This window comes from Vanessa tameamea, chromosome 6, assembly GCF_037043105.1.
Source record: "Vanessa tameamea isolate UH-Manoa-2023 chromosome 6, ilVanTame1 primary haplotype, whole genome shotgun sequence".
NCBI lineage: Eukaryota > Metazoa > Arthropoda > Insecta > Lepidoptera > Nymphalidae > Vanessa > Vanessa tameamea.
In genome coordinates, this window is record NC_087314.1 from 9,931,527 (window position 1) to 9,952,871 (window position 21,345).

The following is a 21,345-nucleotide window of genomic DNA, read 5'->3' on the forward strand; positions in this document are numbered from 1 at the left end:
ACATTTCTAAATTTTTTATGTACTACATCTTTTATCATAGTACCTAAAGAGCTTTCCAAATAGGTAACAAGTTTTCACTTGTTCGCGAACACGATTACGGCATTTTTGGAAATGTGTGATTAAATTAATATTTCGTGCTATGAGTAAAATGTATAAATATAAGAGTAAAATTAACGTGAATAAGATTCTAAGACAATATGAACACAAAACAAAGGCGGTTAATTACGGTCATTTAATGTAAAGGTCACGTACACAAAACATGCTCACCCTACTTAGTTGCAGAATGCTCGCTTTGACTTCTGAGAGGAAATCCTTTTCCCACGAGCTTTATTCAAACATATGTAAAGCGTATGATGGATGACGCCGACGCCTATAGTCGGGGGATAGCCGCTTAAATCAAAATCATGTGGCCCTAAATTTTTTCGCCGCTCATAGAGCGACCACGTCTAAATTTATAATGTAATGGATACTGGTAGAGTTCATTCGATGAAAGAGTTGCAATGGCACACGTCGAAATGATTGCGCATTTTATAGTCGAAGGGAGAATATTAAATTACAAGCTTTTTAGGCAGAATTCACGTAACCATAAGAGAGCGTATGGTTATAAAACGATTGAAGTAATATTGCCCGTTGCCTTTGAGTAATGCGTCTTGAAACAATCTAAACTTATGATTTATATGTGTGTATTTTACGCAAAAATCCTCGTTGACTTCAAAGTGAGACGGGGCGGAGACTTCGAAGTTTTCCCATTACGCAACTCGCAGACATTAGCGGCCCGCTTAGGTTCATTAAAATTTGTCAGCTTGTCGTATACGAGCAACTTCCAAATGGATGTAGAAACTCGTTTAAGTGAAACTCGGCTGACGTAAAAAGTTCGCCGGATTTCGTCTTGCCAATTTTTTCGACACCATCAATTTCTCAGCCCGTCAAGAAGATTTTTTGCACTCGTAATGCGGAAAAAGAGTAATTTAAGTTTTCCAGAAGAGTCGTTGCCTGGGAATTATGATCTTTGTTCCAAAGTTTGATTGATTTATGAAATTTTCGCTTTCTAGCAAGTTGATTAAGGGATCGACGAAGTTCCGGCGAGACTAACGTCTAGGCATTCGTAATGCGTTATTTTAATTTGTTTCAAAACTTTTTAGGTACACCTAAACTTTTAGTATACTAAATATAATAATATAAAATAAAAATCTATTATTATTAATTTTGTGTCATAAAGTATTTATTAATAACCATCTAAAATAAAAATCGATACGCAATCCCCACACTTTCGCCCCTAAAGTGGGGCTGTTAAACGGTTGCAATCAGATTCTGGGCCACCCCTGGACCAGTGCACTATTGTTGCGTTTTATGATCAAGGGGGTTAAATGAGCCCTGGAACATCGGGGGTGTCACCGAGAACCCAATAGTTTAGCTTTAAATAACAGATGTAATTGTGTTTGGATGATTAACTCGAAACTGAGCAATTGAAAGAATGTTAATAACATTAACAGTTGCCAATTTAGTTGCGTCATAAGATATTTTAATTGCGAGACAATATTTGATTTTTTTTTTCAAGCTTTTATTAAACGGTGCCTGTTAGTATGTGTGGGTCTCATTAACCATCCTAAGCCGAGTCGATTTAGCCAAAATGTTTCACATAGTTCGGTGTTGGTGACAATATAATCTAGTCTATTAAAATGTGTGCATGCTAATACATGTATTTTATTAACTATTTACATGTTATAAAGGACTCACGCAAATCAATTAAATCTGGCATAATTCTTAACAAGAATTATTTCATATGATTCTTGTGATGCTGCTATACCTAATAATTAAAAATTTATATTCATGATGAAAATTATATTAAAAACTGATAAATATTTTTTTTTTCTATTCATAGACAGAAAATAGCTAATTCCAATTTGTAACTCATACTGGTACTTCATTATATTATTATTATTCATAGGCAAAACTACAATATTCACAAGAAAATTACAAGGAATTGGAATTGTCCATTCGACGATGGGAATGCAGCTTTGGCCTTTTCAAAACCTGAGAATCTTATTCCTTAAGCTTTAAACTTGTTAGACTAATTATAATGTTATACAGAATGTAATAAGGCAAAGAAAACAAGACAATTCTTCATATTTTCGTTTTTGTATGATTTTTTCTATTCATATAGCTTTAACTTGCCTTGATTTGGCTGACCTCGATTCCAAAAATAGCAGACTCGGATCGGTTATGGCAAATATTTAAATCACAATAATTTTGTTACATATTCTTCTAAAATAATTTCTCCCATGTACCTAATAACAAAGTGCACTACTTTTTTAAATCAGTAATTGGGGTTCTTTTCTTATAACAGTTTTTTTATAATATAATATACTTCTACTATATATTTCGATTAAAAGTATTTTTAGTATATTATTACAAAAACAAGTTTTTTGCCTGATGTTGTGAAAACTATTGTAAATGTCTATGTTGTATTTAATGTATATCAAAGACAATTAAGTATCACTGGCATTTGTTTGTTACCGCGGGAGTAATCAACAGTGGTAATGTAACCAGAGATGGTATCATAGCAGTAAATCAGATTTATTTGAGGGGTGAACTCTATCTATAGGCAAATCGTTGGGTTATAGTAACGATCTTTTTATTTGCAGTTTTATTATAATTTATTTATTGCATTACTTTTTTAACATTTATAAGTATTTTAATATTTTTTAAATAAACTTATGTAATAGATATGTGTAGAATATAATAATATGTATTTTAACTTAAGTGTCTTATATCCATGTGCATGTTACTTTATAAGCGGTAAATTACAGATATGAAAAAAAAATCTATTTAAAATGAAATTATATTAAAACTAAATTTATTTTATTGACTGGTGCCGCTGGTATCGCGGTTTGGTAATAGACAATGAACACGCGCCGAGGCGCGCGCGCTTCAAGCTGCGCTAATTCACGCTTCCCGACTCACGGGTGTTGGGTGTCAAGGGAGACAAGAAAATAATTGAATTGCTACAATCAAATATGATGTCACACAAAAAACATATGCTTTATGCCACTGTTTAAAAATTGTTGGGAAAGAAAAATGTACTATTTTATGTATCACTGACACATATTTATTTATATTTTATTTTTCATTATATTACACAGATTGTATAAATTAATAAAACAAGTTATTTCCTTTAAATTAAAGCAGTTAACAAATAAAAGTAGATATTATGTAAGTAGGTTTTATTTAAAAAATATATATATTACGTTTAAAGAACACAGTGGTGTGTAGAGGTATCTGAAAATCATGTCACGGTTTTACAGGCTGAGTAGCTCAGAGTTGAACATGTAGACCTAAAAGAATAGAAACTGGGCCACCTGATGTTAAATGTTCACCACCGCCCATAGACATTGGCGCTGTTAGAAATATTAACCACCCCTTGCGCCAATGCGCCACCAATCTTGGGAATTAAGCTGGTATGTCCCTTTTGCCTGTAGTTACACTAGTTTATTCAACCCTTCAAACCGGAACACAATAATATCAAGTATTGCTGCTTGGCGGCAGAATATCTGATGATTGGGTGGTACCTACCCAGACAGCTTTGCACAAAGCCCTCCCACCAAGTAAATTGTCATTTTTGTACGATACACCATTGTTGTTTTTGTACGATATAAGTTATATTTTTCCACCTCTACCTCTTCAAAATACTTTAAATAATAGAATAAAATAATGAAATGTGTACCTACCTATAATTCACATTTTTCATTTGTTTTTCGTCACCATAAAGCTATAGCGATGCGATGAAGCTAGCAGATGTTAGTCCCATACTTACCGCCATTACAACTAGAACAACGGTGTTGACACACATTACAGAAGTACTATATTGTGGTTATAGGATAAGTTAGGGTGAGTTACAACTCGCATTTGTTTTGCTTGTATACGAGCATGTTAGCGCAACATTTTGCACAATTAAAGCTTTAATAAACTGTCTGGCGTGGTTTATATTCAATGTTATATAATGTAGTCGTATCTTCGTTATGTAATTCTATTGTTCATCTTGCTACACGATATTTTAATTACAGAATGAGCCTCAATAGCTTAACTGTATACGAGTCGAAAAGCGATGTTAAAATCGCAGGTTCGATTATATTTTCGGATTCATTCTTGAGTGATAGAATAGGTATTTTATTAAATTAAATTAAGTTAATGTTATTTATGACGAAAAATCTTATTACAATGTATATTTATTGCGTTAGGTGATTTGAGTTTTTATTATTATAGGGACGTATGAAAATGTTTAACAATTTATTTGCGTACTTCAAAGCATAAAAATAAAAACACTATACATAAAGGCGTCCACACACTACGTAGCGGCGGAAATGGCGTCTAACCGGATATTGTATCGCGCCTTCATCTCCGGCGAGCTTCCGCTTCCTCGTGCCTCGTGCGTCGCCTAATTACTTGGTACATATACGCATACAAAATATTGGATATTTGGATCTTTTAAAGTCATACATGTTATATGCATATTAAATTAAGTAAAGACATTTAAAACGATTGTATATTTTGGACCCAAAGCGATATATTTGTATTTTGTAAATAAAAATAAAACAAACCTTTTTTATCATTTGCGTTTTAAAAAGATATTCTAAAAATAAGGAATTTTGAAATCTATGGTCAAAAAAGCTCCTCCGTAACTTATTTCACGTCGATGTTGTATAGATATGGTATGATTTTGGTTCTGTTGATATGTTATGGTGAAATTATATTGTATTAACATTTAAAAGTCATATACGAACCCGAGATAATCGTTTAAGATCCACTTTTCCACGTCACTGGGCCTAATTTCTTGAATTGAAATAATAAGATAGTAGGCATTGAGTATCAGATATAAGTATTATGCCAATAATTAAACTATAACTAAACATAAAAAGCAAAAAAAGTCAATTTGTCCAACATAAATACTTCTGAAGTGTTTAAAGCGAAGCATTTTTACATTCATTATGACATAAGAACTAAAATCGTTTGAATAATAATAATACATTATGAGGACGTCCAATAGAGATCACTTAATTTTCTACTTGCAAAAAACGCTTAAAAGCTTAATCCGAACGATCCTTTCGAACAAAAGGAGCTCGAGTGACTGCGGCAACAGACCTCTTTAGAGGTGATGACTTCACGCTGCTCTGCCTTATCGACGTCATCAGCAAACCTCCTTCTGTACGAAAACGGGCTTTTAACGTGGATATGCCTCGGTTTTTTAACCCCTAACGCAAAAGATAGATGGTATAAGTAGTAGAATTATGTACGATATGTAAAAGGCAAGATCTGCTAAGTTTATTCCAATTAAAGGGTTTTTAATGAATGCATTTGTTAAATACGAATTCGGTATAATAAACAATATATATGATTGTCGATATTATACTATGATTGATTGTTATGGTCACATATAATTTGTTTTATGACGTTTCCTCCTCTATTTGCTAATTTACTATTAGTTATTTGCTTAAGATATATATATTTTTTTATATAAGGTATGAGGGCAATCCATATTGAAATAGTTAATATAAGATCAGCAACCAAGAACAGATCACTTTATTAATTGAATATGTAAGCAAGCGCTCAATATTGATTGTAGAATACATCATATGCTTTTATAAGATATTACTGATTAAATTAACATATAACACAACAATAACATGTTTATTTGCTTTAAGAATAACATTAAAGTAATATTAAAACTTGTAACTTATATGATAAATTGTACTCAATTGAAATGTTGAATACGAAGCATTTGAGACCTATCATTTCAAACTGTACAAAAATACTGGCAAATGAACGACTGAAACCCGAAATGACATGAGCTTATCGCAGATATGATCGAAACAGAAACATTTATTGAAATTGTATTCCTCTATACGTTAGCTATACGGTACATGTTATAATAATTATTTGGCGGGCGTGATTATACAGATTTAGATAGGCTCCGACGACGGAGATAACCTCTTACATAGCTCATAGCACATAGCACCACCCTATGTACCGTCAGCAAGCAAATGTAAATAAAAATGATAAATCTTTGTATAATTATTGAATACGATAATTTGTCATAGTTTAAATTAGGGTCCGTTCTGATTATATGTATATTATTTATATGTTAAGGACATTTTGTATTTCAGTTGAATTTAATCTTTTAATTTGTCTCTATTGTAATTTATATCTATTAGACAAAGTTGAAAAAATCGGTCCATTTTTGTGTTAACTAATTTTTTGTCATGTGATTTTACCTCAAGACTGCGATTGCAAGCATCGCTAAGTTATTTATATTCTTAAAAGTGTATCATTCATTTTTTATGTTGAAAAAACATCGTCAGTCATCTTGTATGTGTTTCAACTCATATTGATGACGCAGCGCAGTGGAATAAGCTCAAAACCACCTTATCGTCAAGAGATAATGAGTCCTATGCTTTCATATATACTGAATGGCATCCGATCATGCATTGCCTCCTAAAAATGATCAATAAAATATCTAAAGGATTAAATTAACATACTTATTCAGAAATATAAGAATACCAGCTTAAATCAAGGAAGAAAAACATATGTCAAAAGCTTGGAAAATAGCACGTCATTGGAGAATTTTTAAAAAGAAAAAATAAGACCAATGTCCTCTACTGTTGGCCAATTGGAATCTAACTTATTCCGATTCTTACTGGAAAAAATAATGGATATTAGTTAGCATTATTTATAACTTTTCAGTAGTAATATAATATTAGAGTAAACTGCAAGTATTAGTTTTTGCGGATGGTATTTTCAGATTTCTAAAGGATCTTACGAGGGTGGCATAGCTTCGAGGATGCGCCCTGGGCGGGGGAGGGCCGTGACGTCACGTCCTATCTCGGCGGCCATCTTGGATTATCTCGTCGCACCTGCGGGGTGCGGGGCGTCAGTATCGACCGCGCTAGCCGTGCACATTTTTCAGGGAAACCCTAAATTTCAAGTAATCCCATTCTGAATGTTTATCCTAATCGATTATTTCCGAAATTACAAATTTTTGTTTGTTAATTTCATTTTTTTAGTTTTAAAATATTTACTAAATATTAATAAAAAATAAAATTTAAATAATAGTATTTTTTTTTAAATAATGAATTAACAATTCAAAACATACTAACGATGTTATTACATAGCTAAACTATTGATTTAACATAAAATATATCTCTGCGTTAACATAATTTAATTCTATTAACATAATTTAATTTAAATATATATGAATGTATACAGATTCAATTGTTATATTTAGAATGAATATATGTGATGAATTGTTGAAAAATATAATTTTATGTATAAGTAAGAGTAACTGTAAAGTCCATTGCCGGCTCTTTTGGGTGAAACGTTTTGAACTATAAACTGGAATCTTTATATATCCAATCTTGTTAATTGATTCAAAAGTGCTTGTAATAGAGTCTTGAAATAAAGTTTTTATCAATACATATATTTTTAGCATAATAAGTTTCTATTAATTGAATAGACAAATAAGTGATATGTACTCGTACGTTAAAATTCAACTAGCTCGCAGGCAGGCGGTATCTGGATGCGGCAGCCCGATACAATCTTCCATCGTGCCCTGTTCCGCTCATCGCTAGGCTTTGTGCGACTTCAAACGATCCCTACAAAGACCTATTTTATTCTCATTTTTACCGGCTATAAAGACGCCACTGAAGTGGAGGGTGGAAATAATTAACTCGACGCTTTTCAACTTCCCTTCTTTACGCGGTGGTATTTAAATTGTACGATTTATAGTTGTTCTTTTAATGTTAGTGTATTTTTGTAGAGTTTACTCTTTCTCTGTTTTATTTTTTGCTACAGCAGGTTTTAGAATAGAACCGCATTACTGCTAAAATACCAAATGATTTACATAATGTTGAGTAGGTACTCAATGTTCGTTTTACATTGTTGCCTTATCTCGTCGTCGTCAAACAATCGTCTCTCTCGCGGTGCGGTGTGAATGCTCTCGGTTCTCGCCTTCCGCATACAGTCAGGACTTGCCACTAAGTCAAGTCATCAGTCCACTTGTCTGGAGTTCGCCCTAAGCTACGTTTGTTGAACTGCGACCTCCACTCTAGGACTCGTCCTGCACCAACCGCCATCGGTCCTACGACATACTTTATCAGCACATTGTCTTACACTTGTCTACTTTTTCTGTCTATTAATTTTTCAAGCTATACTGTAACTCCGATTCTTGTCCGGATAATCTGTCCTAATTTCATCGTGTAAAGATTCTCCGAGTACAGCTCGCTAAATGATCAAGGTAGAATTTGTGGACTACTATTATCTTATTGTTTGAGTTTGATAATTCATCCGCGAGTACTTAAACATTATTGTCTAATAACAGTTAAAACAGGAAAGTCATCAAGTGGCAATCGATGTTAATTCGAGACCACCGTGCAAACACTTATTGAAAACAATGACATTCGCATCATTAAGAGCGCGTGCGGTCGCAGCTGCGTGTGCGCACCTCGTCGTAGGAACTACACTTTGTATATACTTATAGAGGGCGCAATTGTTACAGTCGAGGGTGCTATCAAGGATGTTTTAGAGTGGAACTGAGAGGGTAAACGAAGGCACGTGCTGACTGACGGTGGGCTGACCTCCGTGATATCGGATATGTGTTGTTCGAAATTAATGAGTGATTACTATTGAAGTATCTTGTAATAAAGGTAAATAAATAAATTAAAATTAAATATTTGACCATCTTTGTTTTAAATACAACTTTTATGCAATTACGCATAAAAGTTTCAGTGTTTCTTTCTATTATTTTGTTCAAATATAAAATAAATTGGAACAAATAATACTTCTCCGCAAGTTCTTAAGATGTTCTTAAGTAATGATTGAAAAATGTAAATATGTAACGCAGTGGGGTAGAATGGAAAACACCTTCTCAAACCTTTGGTTATCTTAATATCAAACCAAGCTTTTATTTAATGTTAAGCATCCATTAATATGTATTTCACCAAAACCCGCCTGAATATTAGTGTTATCAAAAACAACCTCCAATATATATGGGAGAAGGTCAAGGGTCAAGGTTATGATAAGGAGTGAATAATGTACATAACATTGAAAAGCGAATTAAAGGAAAATATTACAATACAAAAATGCAATGCTTATAGAATGCAATTTGACGCTGTCTTTGAAGAAAATTACTTGATAACAAAGCAGTAAGGATAGAGATTTACGTTTAGATATTGAATACTTCTCTACAAATCCTATTGCTGAAATGCAATAAGAGATATTATGCATAAGTTTTCTTATAAATACATGTATTATTGTATTGTACTTGGTACTTGTATTGGCGCCAAAATCTTATAATAAGAGTAATAAAATGCAGTGTAATTAAAAATAAATATAAATTGAAAACAAATATGCAATTTTAAACACACGCCTTATCCACTAACTACAGTAAAGCTTTTAAACAGTAGCTATACTTTTATGTTTATTTGGGAAACTGCTTCTAGGATTTTTAAAACTGCATATAAAAGTAAAGGAACAACCCGTAAAATCTGGCCGGCCTCTCCTCTTAATGAGATTTAAAGCGGATTCCATTACGCTGCTCTACTGTGGGATGATCGACATACATGAGATAATACTCATTTGACAGATGAAATTCTTACTAGGTTTTATTTCACCATTACGAGATTAATTATTATTTATTATAAATAATATTATTAACACGAAAAAAGACATGATAACTTAGCTATGCAATCCTGGATTTGAAACAAGAACTTTGATTAGGATTCACGTTTTTTGTCCACTAAACCATGTTATATTTTATTATTATTAACAGAAACGATATCGCAGTTATGTTTTTTGTTTTAATATATTTTTTGAGGTATATTTTCAAAAGACCACGCATATCTATTGCAATTTGAATGCAAATATAGAACAATCACTTGTAAATTTAAAGATATCTTTAAAAGTCATACAATTACCAGTCAAAGCATAGTTACAAGTCGTGTATTTTAATAAATTTTTTAATAATTTCTGAAAGATTTGCTGTCTATTATATGTGAGGTGGGGTAATATTATATTTTTATTATGACAATATTTGTTTGAAGCATACAGACATAGGATGCCATAATAACAGTTAAAACACTCAGATCAAAATTAGGCATAGGTATTTGAAAGTGAGGAATAAAATTAATTTTAAATAATATTTTTTCCATACACGAAGAATATATATATTTTTTTGAAAATATTACTTTCAGGATGAACTTGACATTTGGGTAAATCTGGGTTCAGGTGAATCGAAAATTGATGCTTTTTAAAGGATAAAGAGAATGAATAATAAACGTAATTTTTCTTATTAGAAATTGTAACAAGATAGTATACACAAGTGAAAGACCGTCGCTACTAGCCTACCACTGCGATAACGCCCAGCAATCAATTCGATCGGAACGCGCGGTGGCGAAGCACGTAATTTTCATTTGTTAAACGCCACGCTCTCGCATTACTCCCATTTTATTATTTATTAACTCCGCTACACTTCTATTCAATGTTGGAATTTAATGTTTAAGCTTATGCAACTGTTATTCGACTTTGTTAAATTTATTTGAATCATTTTTATCTTATATTCATATAAGCTCCAAGTTCAATTTGTAGATGCTACCGGGAAGAACTGACAAGTATTAGAATAGAGATTTCTTCTAATATCTAAAGTATAAAATTTGAAATATAAATATACTAATGATGTCTTCTGGATTATTTTTGGCCGTTGTATTATATATGTAACGGCCAAAAATATTATATTATATATTATTCCGTTATAAACTTCAATAACTCTCCTAGGGTAGTAAATCGAGTCAATACAGCAATTACCTATACCGGTATTTAATTTAAAAAAAAATTATAGTGTTCAAGTACGGTTGGATGACAACGCAGGTATAAAAAAAAGATGACTCGCTCGGTTATCAAACTATCCCATTAACGTGATATCTAGCCTACCCTAAATCTGTGATGGGGCATTCTAGACCAAGTAGGCAGTTACATAATAACATATAGGTACAAGATCCTCTATTAGGTCGTAGTATTTTTTTGATTTATTCATTTACAAAATGGTTCCTTAATTATAATTTCACAGACGTATACAATTTTGAGTAAGTTAAGTTTTTAGTTACATATGCACTTAAATTTTAATGTACCTGTTTTAAAAATGTGTAACCTTAACAAATTTAAATATTTAATGCGTCATTCGAAACTCATTTGATACAGGAGAGGACAATTTGAATTAATATAAAAGCTTAATAAAAACACGATGGCAAAAAATTATTGTGGTTACGCGTGAACCTATAACAATTTTGCCTTATGAATAGAATTGTACTTTGATAATAAAAATATTTTATAATGGATACCTTCAAAGAGGTGATGGCGTCGTGTTTCAAAACAACGAATTTGATATTTTAGATTTTCGCGTATTTAATTCAGACGTTCTGTCAGGTTGGGGGAGTTTATGTTGCCTTTATAATAATTTGATGTTTTTATAATAAATTGTAAAACCCTTTCAAAACATATCGGTTTGTTTAATAGCTTCGTGGAAAATGTGCCCAAATGCTTAGAACAGAATCTTCATTTGTGTTTAAAGTTCTCTCATTAAAGATGAAAGAAAATATCATATGAAAATTTGCCACAAAAGGAGAGAAAGAATTTACAGGATTCGTGGTATGGTTTGAATTAATATAATAATATATTAGTGTTGTGATTATGACTTTGTTTGCGCTATCCCTAATTATAAAGATACGGATTTGTTAAAAACCATTTCCGGGGTGGAAATATCCCACTGGATCTCACTATATTGTGGTAGGTCCAAAATCAGGCTCTGCGGATAGAACACGAGTAAAGTCCCGGTTTCAATTCCAGATCAGAAGAAGTTTTTCCATGTATCGTGAGAATATTTGTTTCATTATGCGGCTATAGTTAGTTATATTTAAATTACATTACATAGCATAGTGTAATAAGTTTCAAATACTAGTTCGTAATAGGAAAATAGGAATTTACGCAGCTCTAAGACGTTTATGGATTAAGTACTTCATTCAGTGTGGTCTACGTAATGCGTGATCGACAAGACAATACAATATAACACGCAGAGAGACAAGACAATATTTTATGTGTATGTTTATTATGATTATGATGACTACCTTGACGAATAAAAATAAATATTAATGCAGCTTTTATTACTTCGATAAAAGAGATATAAAAAAATCAATACATATACAATCATGTACAGCTACGGTATGGTAAGGACCATACCGTAGCTGTACAAAGGCTACTAAGTACTAAGATTTGACGTAATACTAATATAAAATTATTTATTAGGTAAGTTTAGGCTAACTATGACATTCAAAAAATATATTTCACGTGACGAATGCTTTTAAGATTGAAAAAGTTAGTTAAAGGATTCTGAGAAACAGGGTCAATGTCGAGAGCATAGTTGACGAATAAAATACCAATTTTTTAAATAAAACAATTAACGTAATATATTTTCAATTCGAACTGTAATCCCATTAATTTAAATGATTGAAGGATATCACGCGAACATGGAGCACACGCGTCGAAAAAATAAATCAAACATTCTCTTACGACGCCCACCATTAATAAAACTCTTTAAAATATATTTAATAATGTCCACAAAGGTAGAGAGCACAATGCTCCATCCATAAAGGGGCAGCATTTATTATGGCGACAATATATCGAATACAAAAAGATAGTGTGACAAAGACGCGTACTTTTTAATAATATTGTCATTTCTCAGCAGCAGTGGACTCTTTCAAAAAGCTATAATGCAATAATTTATTTCTTTATAAAAGTTTTTTTTACTCTGTGGGAGAGTAAGAGCCAGGTGAGCACGGGTTAACTGATTTTTAGTGAAGCCTTTGAACTATTTGATTTACTTATAAATGTTACAACTTACAAATATTGATTTTAATATATAATTGCCTTGTTTGACATGTAAATAAAGATTTGCGGTAATCATGAAAATGTCATGAGAAACCGCAGTAAATCTAATATAACGCCAATGAACGTTGTTTGTGACGATTAATTTAATTGTAATTTGACGTGTATGTTATCAAATAAAAATATGAATACTAAGAAACCAAAAAAATACTTTTAATTAAAAGCTAAATAATATTTATTTATTAGATATTTTTAAGTAAAATTGTTACCTAATACGTTCTTCAATATTAAAGATATGTGATAAAGATATTGTATATTTTTATTTTTCATTTGTAAAGAAAAGCGTCTTTTTTAAATATACTTATATATTTAAAGTTTCACAAGTAAAGACATATCTGTAAAAAAACTAGCGCCATTACTGAACTGAAAAGAAATAAAAGTACTAAATTTTGTCACAATAAAAACATAAATTGACCGATATGATACACTTAAATTAATGTTTTTCACATATTTCAAATATTCTGCGTACAACAAAGTTTGCGCAAAAAACCGTCGCATTTATAGCCTTCGTCGAGACGAAGTTGACATCGGAGCCACAATAAAAATCGATGAAATATCTTTAGGGGCTGCGACAATAACTCATAGAATGCTTTGTGCCTAGCTGTTTGCACAGGTAGGCCCGTTGCATTTGTGCTGTGGCGCTTAGATTACGAGCTTCTATTCGTAAAGTTTTTTAAACAATTACTCGAATGATTTGTTGTTTTGTTCTTAAAATTTTATGGACAGTAAAAATATTTTGGCGCTGCGATAAATAAATTATGTACAGAATTTATAGGAACGTGTAAAAATGTATGTTTTATTAGTTGTAATTAAATTTATATTTAGGACGACAAATATTTTAAGCTGGTTTTAAAATTTGAGTATTCTTTGTGCTTCTTACTCATGTTTTAGAGTTAAGTAGTTATTGCGGCGATTTGTTTTAGATGTTGACCATATTTTTAAAAACTATTATATTTTCAAAAAGAAAACATTAGTTTAAGAGGCATTTTGGATTTGATTTCTACTACTTGTACTATCCGATCTAGATCCGTCATATGAATACAATCGATATTTCTGAAATTCTGAATTATGTTTGCAATATAAATGGAGGAAGGTTTATGCAGGTTTAAAAACGGTTTTTAAATATTTTTGTCCAATACGATCACGTAAACGTAGACTAGACTCTAAATCCCGTCACCTCCTGGGTTCCGGGAAGCCGCATGAAGTCGTCACGCGGGACGCCCCGCCGGGACGGTAGCGCGCGGGCGGTCTGTGCCCGCCTTAATTAATTTTGATGCATTTACCTGCACGGCTCGAATACGGGATAGTTAATTTTATTTTGTGTCACATGCCATTAACATATTTGAGCTAGTTTCTTGGATCTGGAGACGAATTTTAATTTCGTATTTACTATTCTTGGAGGTAAAACTAATAACCACTACTCACTTAACATATATTCTTCCGCAGAACAGCAATACAAATGCTGTCCGGTTTGAATTGACAACTTTCCATCAGGGGGTCCATCTGCAAGTCCTTAATTCTAGTAAGTTTGAATATATTATGGATTAAAAGAGAATAATCTTGTATTAAACGACCTACTTTTTCTGAAAAAGCCAGAAAAGTTAATTCAAATATGGAACCATTCCAGCACCAATTAATAATAATCATACTTCTTAAATAAAAAGATACCAAATGAATACTGAAATAATATAAATGCTCTTTGTACAATTTCAACTTGTGCGGTACGAGTGCATCGATTTTCGTAACCGAAATTTCAATACCAGGAATTTATATTCATAAATATACAAAATTGGTAATAAATTTGAATTTTTATAGATAATTAGGTAACATAGTTTTAATTTTTTTTATTATCAAATTATTATGAAATCCTCGCAAGGTGATCAAGATAAGCATCGACTTCCGAGCATCTGACCACTTCTCAGATCGGTAGCCCTCTGTCTAATTAAATTTAATATTTCATAATGAAATCTTATTTGATGTTGTAAAATATGAACCTGTAGATTTGGAGCTGGTATAAAGTTTTGTAAAGGGTACAAGAAATCAAGTAGCAGACAAATTTATATTTCGAAGTGTAGAAGTCAATGTAGTGGTCTTTATGTGGGTAAATCCTATAGGAAGGATTCTCTTTCATTTCGGAGATGACAAGGTGTTGGTAAGCGATGGCCATTCCTTTTAAATTTCCCCTTCTCCTTCTCCTTTAACGTGTGGACATTTTATATAGGCGCGCTGTCCAGCCTCGAAAATCCTAATGGTGTCATTAGTTTGCCCTAAAATAGATAGGCTATTTTAGATCGGCGCAGTATATTATTGTCCAATATAAATCTCTATCCAAACTCGTATTCTCAATCATATAATAAATAAAACTAAGGAAAATTCTCATACATACACACATCTCTACATGTCATGGGAATTTTTAGTATTTTATATTTATAGTACAAAAAATATAGTTTATGGTTAATGTAAAATGGAGTTTTAAATTATACAATAATCGTATACTCTTATGGTAGCTATAAACACTAATAGCATAAAGAGCCAGGCGTGCAAAAATTAAGTAATATACTAAGTAATATTAGTGTCGTTTCTACCAGACCAAGTTGGCCTATAAGGCTATTGATCTCAGGTTAAAATCAAGGGTAGGGCTCGTAAAATAATAAAAATTTCTTGAGTCAGGAAATTTTATCAGCAGCAACCCGAAGGTTGACAGTTAGTAGTTACTGCTAACATTCCCGTACCGTGAAATCTTTTATTTCTGCGCCACAGCTCCCTTCGCTCCAATTGTATACAGGTATCCGATTGTAGTTTCATTTAATTATGAGAGTCTAGATATACAGTGCGCACTGTATTTTCGCATAAACTTATGCATTATGTCCTGCGTTTACTTATGTCTTGAGCGTCATTACAAGCTAGCCAACTGACTAGTCTTCTTTGAGAATAACCTGAAGCCGGAATCGGCCAGGAGGATGTCATCGTAATGAACTAAACTAAAATATTACTTGACGTACTATAATTAAATCCTTAGATTGTAAATACATAATGGATTAAAATAAACATAATTATGACAATCAAATAGACATAAAAGTATTCCTAGATTAAAATTTCTATATAATGTTATGATTTTAACTTCTTAATCAGTATCTAAATTAGTAAAACGATTATCTTTGATGTGATTATTTTAATATCGTTGTTTATCTCACAGGAGACTGATAATAAAAGGCGTGTATCACATTACAGATAAATAAAACTAGTTATCTGCCACTGTATCCAATCACTGATTAGCCGTTGCTAATCGACCCCTGTTGTAAATATGAAGTTTATTTCTGAATACAGAATAAGAGTTTAAAAATTTACGCTATTAAAAATAATATGATAGTATTCTATTATTTTTTGATTAATAATAATTATAATTTAATATATTTGACAAATGTGAAATTTGAAAAAATACTTTATCATGCCTTCATGTGTAAAACATGCTTAATATTATTTTAAAAATATCTGATACTATAAAAATAAATTCAGTCCGGTGTCAACGACAACTTTATATATTTCAACTTAATTAAATGTTAAAACGTATAGAATAACCCCAAAAGAAACCTACCTGTTAAATAACTAAGAATTAGCAATATCAAAATTGGCGGTTTTGAATACTAACGCATTGTACACGCACAATCAACATAATAGTTTCACATGTGAAATAATATCGATTCTTCATTAAATTAACTGCAAAATAATCGTAATGAACACGAGCATCAAGCGTTCCTCCCACAATTCAACGGAACATAAAATTGAAATTACGTACTCAACCTCACGCCCAAGCGATTAGAAAGTCGCACAATCTTTGTCAACGAATTAAACTTTGACCGAATTATCGTCGACGGAATTGCGTTCACATCGTAAAATTATCTCGTATTGCAATAAACATGTCGGTGTTTCGGCGTGTTTGGAAACAAGGCGGCCGTGTCGAATGCTAATAGAGCGTGCAATGGGGATCGCTCGCACTGTGTGGCGCTGTCCGTCATTTTTGAGATGTACGTTCCGAATGCATATTGATTTATTGGCCCTATTGTTGGCTAGTAAAATTATACCTTACCAAAAATAGTCCTCAAAATATAGGTAATATATTATGTATCATTATATAAGCATATCATATTTAATAAAATAGCGATAAACCGAAGCGCTGTAATAATAATACTTACTTCAAAAAATCACGCTTCATAATAATCTCAATAAAATGTAACATTTGAGAGAAATATATGTACCTAATACTTTAGAATGATATATAATGCTACATTTTAATTTACAACAATACGATTTATTCTACATTATAAGCTTAAGTATTCTATTGTGCATAAATGAAAAAAAATCTAGTAGCCTTTCTTTTCTTTGCAATCTGTGGCAAACGGGGCATGTTTATGCGTATTGAAGACAAAGGCATCAAACTAAGCGCCAGATAAAAGGCATTTGTTGTATTTTTTTTGCCACTCAAAACTTTCGTTTTTAGCACAAGTGAACAGACAATATTTACATTTATATGTGTATTTATTTATATTTCAAAGAAACAAATGAAAATAAAGTAAAAGTTGTAATAACTCCTTAATGTATTAGGGAGAACGCTTAGCGCTTATTCAATCACGGAACTCCACACCTGATTTATTAAATACATATATGGAAGAGTTATATCCGAAACATACGGATAACGGGTTCCATCACTGCCGAACACGAAAGGAATTATAATAATAAATTATGCCAATGTAAACATAGCAGTATTTGCCCAAATTATAACATTTGATATTTAGTTAAGACTTACCTGATATCCACATGCTCAATGCACTAGGCTGAAAACAGTAAAAGGAAAATAAAAAAAGACTTTGCCTTAATTAAATTAATGCATACCTTTATATATTAAATCTTTGTATATAAAAGATCACTATAGCTACTAGGCTTTGACAATAAGTTTTCTAAATATCATTTGTTTGGTTTATCTAAATATGGCAATGAGAAATACTTGAGCTATTGAAAGGTTTACAAAGGTTGGTCAACAGTGTATTCTTCGGGTAAATAAATAATCTGGGTAAGAAAATAAATAAATACCATTATTGCGTTAGTAACAGCTCTGTGTTGTCATACAAAAGGAAGCAATAAATCCTAATACAATGCTGTGTCACCGCGTTTGTTATGCAATTAATAGAAAGATGATTATAATAAATAGGCGTGCGGAGCGTTTAATGATATGTATCTGAATTATTGGAAACACGAAAGATTGCTGTTTTTTTTTGCGCAACAACATTTTATAGCATAGCAAATGCTTCGAGTCAGGAGATTTTTCTCTAGTAGATATGTATTACGTAGTTATATTTTGCAATTTGTTATTAGAAATATTTACAAAATATACCTATGTTTGTGTGAAATTATTTACATATATTAGTAAATTTGTATTTCATAGGAATGATATCACTCACTCAACAAAAAGCTTAAAATGGTATGATGTTCGTATGAGAACTAATTATACCTACTAAGACTGGACGATTCGTTAATGACATTTACAAATTATTTGTACAAAAATTTATACTATTATGCAATTTATACACATATATAATAAATGTTTTGAAATATAATTGTATCTAAAATTCTTGATATTTTTAAAAATTTAAACTAATAACATATAAAAATATAGTACAATATTAGAAAACATTTTAACGAATCAATTTTATTCTTAGCAACATGAATTTTAAATTAATTTAAGAAATGCCAATCCAGGCGCGTATACGTCACATATTAAACCATCATTAGCCTGTCACTGCGCATACCTGGCCATTCATTATGCTGTCAAAATATTTCTACCATCCCTACTTTTCGGGCGATTTTGGTGAATATTTCGATTGTTACTTCACAATGACATCTTAATATTCGCAACAAAGGGATGCATTTGTCATTGTCCATTAGACGATATTGTTGGGAATCATGTAAAATATTAGCGTTTCTTGCTTACCACTGTGACTGATCAAATCGTGAAGTAATTTTTGTATTATGTGCCAGCCTATAATATTGGTCGTGGGGACAGCATCGAGAGAATAGCTTTATTCAATAGGTGCTAATAAAATACATTGTAACTATAAAGTGATTTTAAACTTAGGAGAAAATTTTGTTAAATATGATCGATTATTTTAAATAGTTTTTAATATTTTTTTTCATAATACATAACATTAATAAGCATTTAAACAGATAATTTATAAAGTCCGTCATATGATGTTTATTTATAGCGGTATATTTAATCACAAAAGGAATTTATTCATAGGTGTGAAACTAGGTAAGATAACCATATAGAATATCAAGTAAATACAGCATAAAATAAAAATCGCATTGTAATCCGGTATTGGCCGTAGATAAGGAGGGATTGTGACAAGGAAAGAATTATGTGCTCCAGAGGGCAATTTTTCTTTCCCGGGATTTATTCTCGTAATTTATAGAGGATCTGCCTGTATCTGGACTAACCCGGTTGGGTCCATGTTCCCAATTAAGAAATTACAATACTATGACGTAATTAGATTTTACTCTTTTCGTCAAAACGGCTCGGTTGCTTGGTTACTTGCTTTTTCATCTCATCATTAAATTTGATTTTTAAATTTTTATTTCATGATATTTTTTCTTCATCGAAGTATACTTTTGTTAAGAATTAAATTATAATTATAATTTCGAAAGACTTGCTATAGTGTATACAACAACAGGTGTTACTCTGATGCTGATCTATCTACAATCTTTGCATCGATTGAACGCATCGTTGCAATTTGACACGCAGAATTTTTACCGAACGTGCCTCGCCATGAATTGTTGGTGACAAAAGTGTTCCTGGCAGCAAACTTCGAGAGTCGGCTTATACCGGCTCTCACCCCTCGACCGCAGTCGTAAATTTAGGGTTTCATAAAACCAGATCTGAGATAAGACACAGTGTGGAGAGAGCGTCCCGGATCAAATGCGAACCTTCGAACCTACCATAGACAATAAAAATAACGCCGGCGCATCTGCGGATACCATCCTACATCCATGCCACGAAATTTGTCGTGTTTACATAAAATACGCGCTGATGATAGCGATCGAGGATTCGCCAGAACTCGTGAAAAAAGAAACATGTCATTTGCAAGCGCACTGGCCGCTATACGAAACCGAAGCCAAGTACGAAAAAAATCACAAAGTGAACTGTCAAGGGGCTCACAAAAGCGCATTATGATTTTAACAAGTTTCTGAATTGTTCTACTATTATGAGGCGTGTATTATGTTTTTCAGCCATAGTAAGGGTATTTGGGCGCCTTTGTGGCTCGGTATTGACAAATAACTTAAGATTTACGCTTAAAGCAAAAATAATGGAGGATTAGAATAGGAGAATAATGGAAATAGTGCGTTGAGTAAAACTTTTTGTTAGAACCTTCATAGTCGGATGGCGCCACTGGCCCGATATTGCATTAATCCCTGTTCAGTCGGCTTGAGTATTACGTTGTGTTAGACGAAGTATTGGAATTAGATCATGTGGAACATTCGACGCAGTTAACAAGTAGGAAAAGTAGTTTGCGTAAGTATCGGCGTAGTTGAATACAGAGACCGTCGGTAGTACAATAAGCCGCGCTCGGAAGGTCTTAGTTAAGTAATTAAAACTTAAATATCAATTCTCGCTTATCCAACTCGAGTTCCTTTTGTAAGATGCTATCTTATTGATGCGTTTAAGGCTTCGATTCTCTGAAGCCTACAAGTTATAAAATTTACATCAAAGCATCGTATTCAGGCCCGGAACGGGTTGTAGGCAGAGTAACGTGTCGGGGACATATATTTAAAGCTTCAGTAGATAGGGGTGCAATAATTTTGACAATGACTAGCAGCCTTACCCGGGCGAGGCGTAGGCGCGGGGAAGCGCGGGGCGCGAGGGGCAATCTGCGCACTAAATCACGCTACGAATAAAATTTATGGCGCCGAGATAAAAACTCGCAGCTTTTCTCTTTTACGTTCCTTCCCTCGTCCCCCCCGGCGGTCGCCTCACTCCCGCGTGGAAAATCCATAGGGATTTTTCCAAGTGTTCCGGCGACGGCGTGTGTGGGGTCGAAACGATTTTGTTTTATGCTTATTGCCGCCTCCGATGTTTTGTTTGCTAACTTGCACAGATAAGGGATAGGTACGAAGATTGTCTTCTCGGCTGGACTATTCTGAGAGCTTTTTCGGTCGCATTACAACTCTGTTAGTGTTGTTAAGTATTTACTATCGTTATTTTTACTGTGTGTAACATCGTATTACAATAATTATCAGATGATATTAGGATTGATAAAAGATAAAAAAGATTATATAGCATCGTACCTACTTATCAAATCAATATGGTTGGTT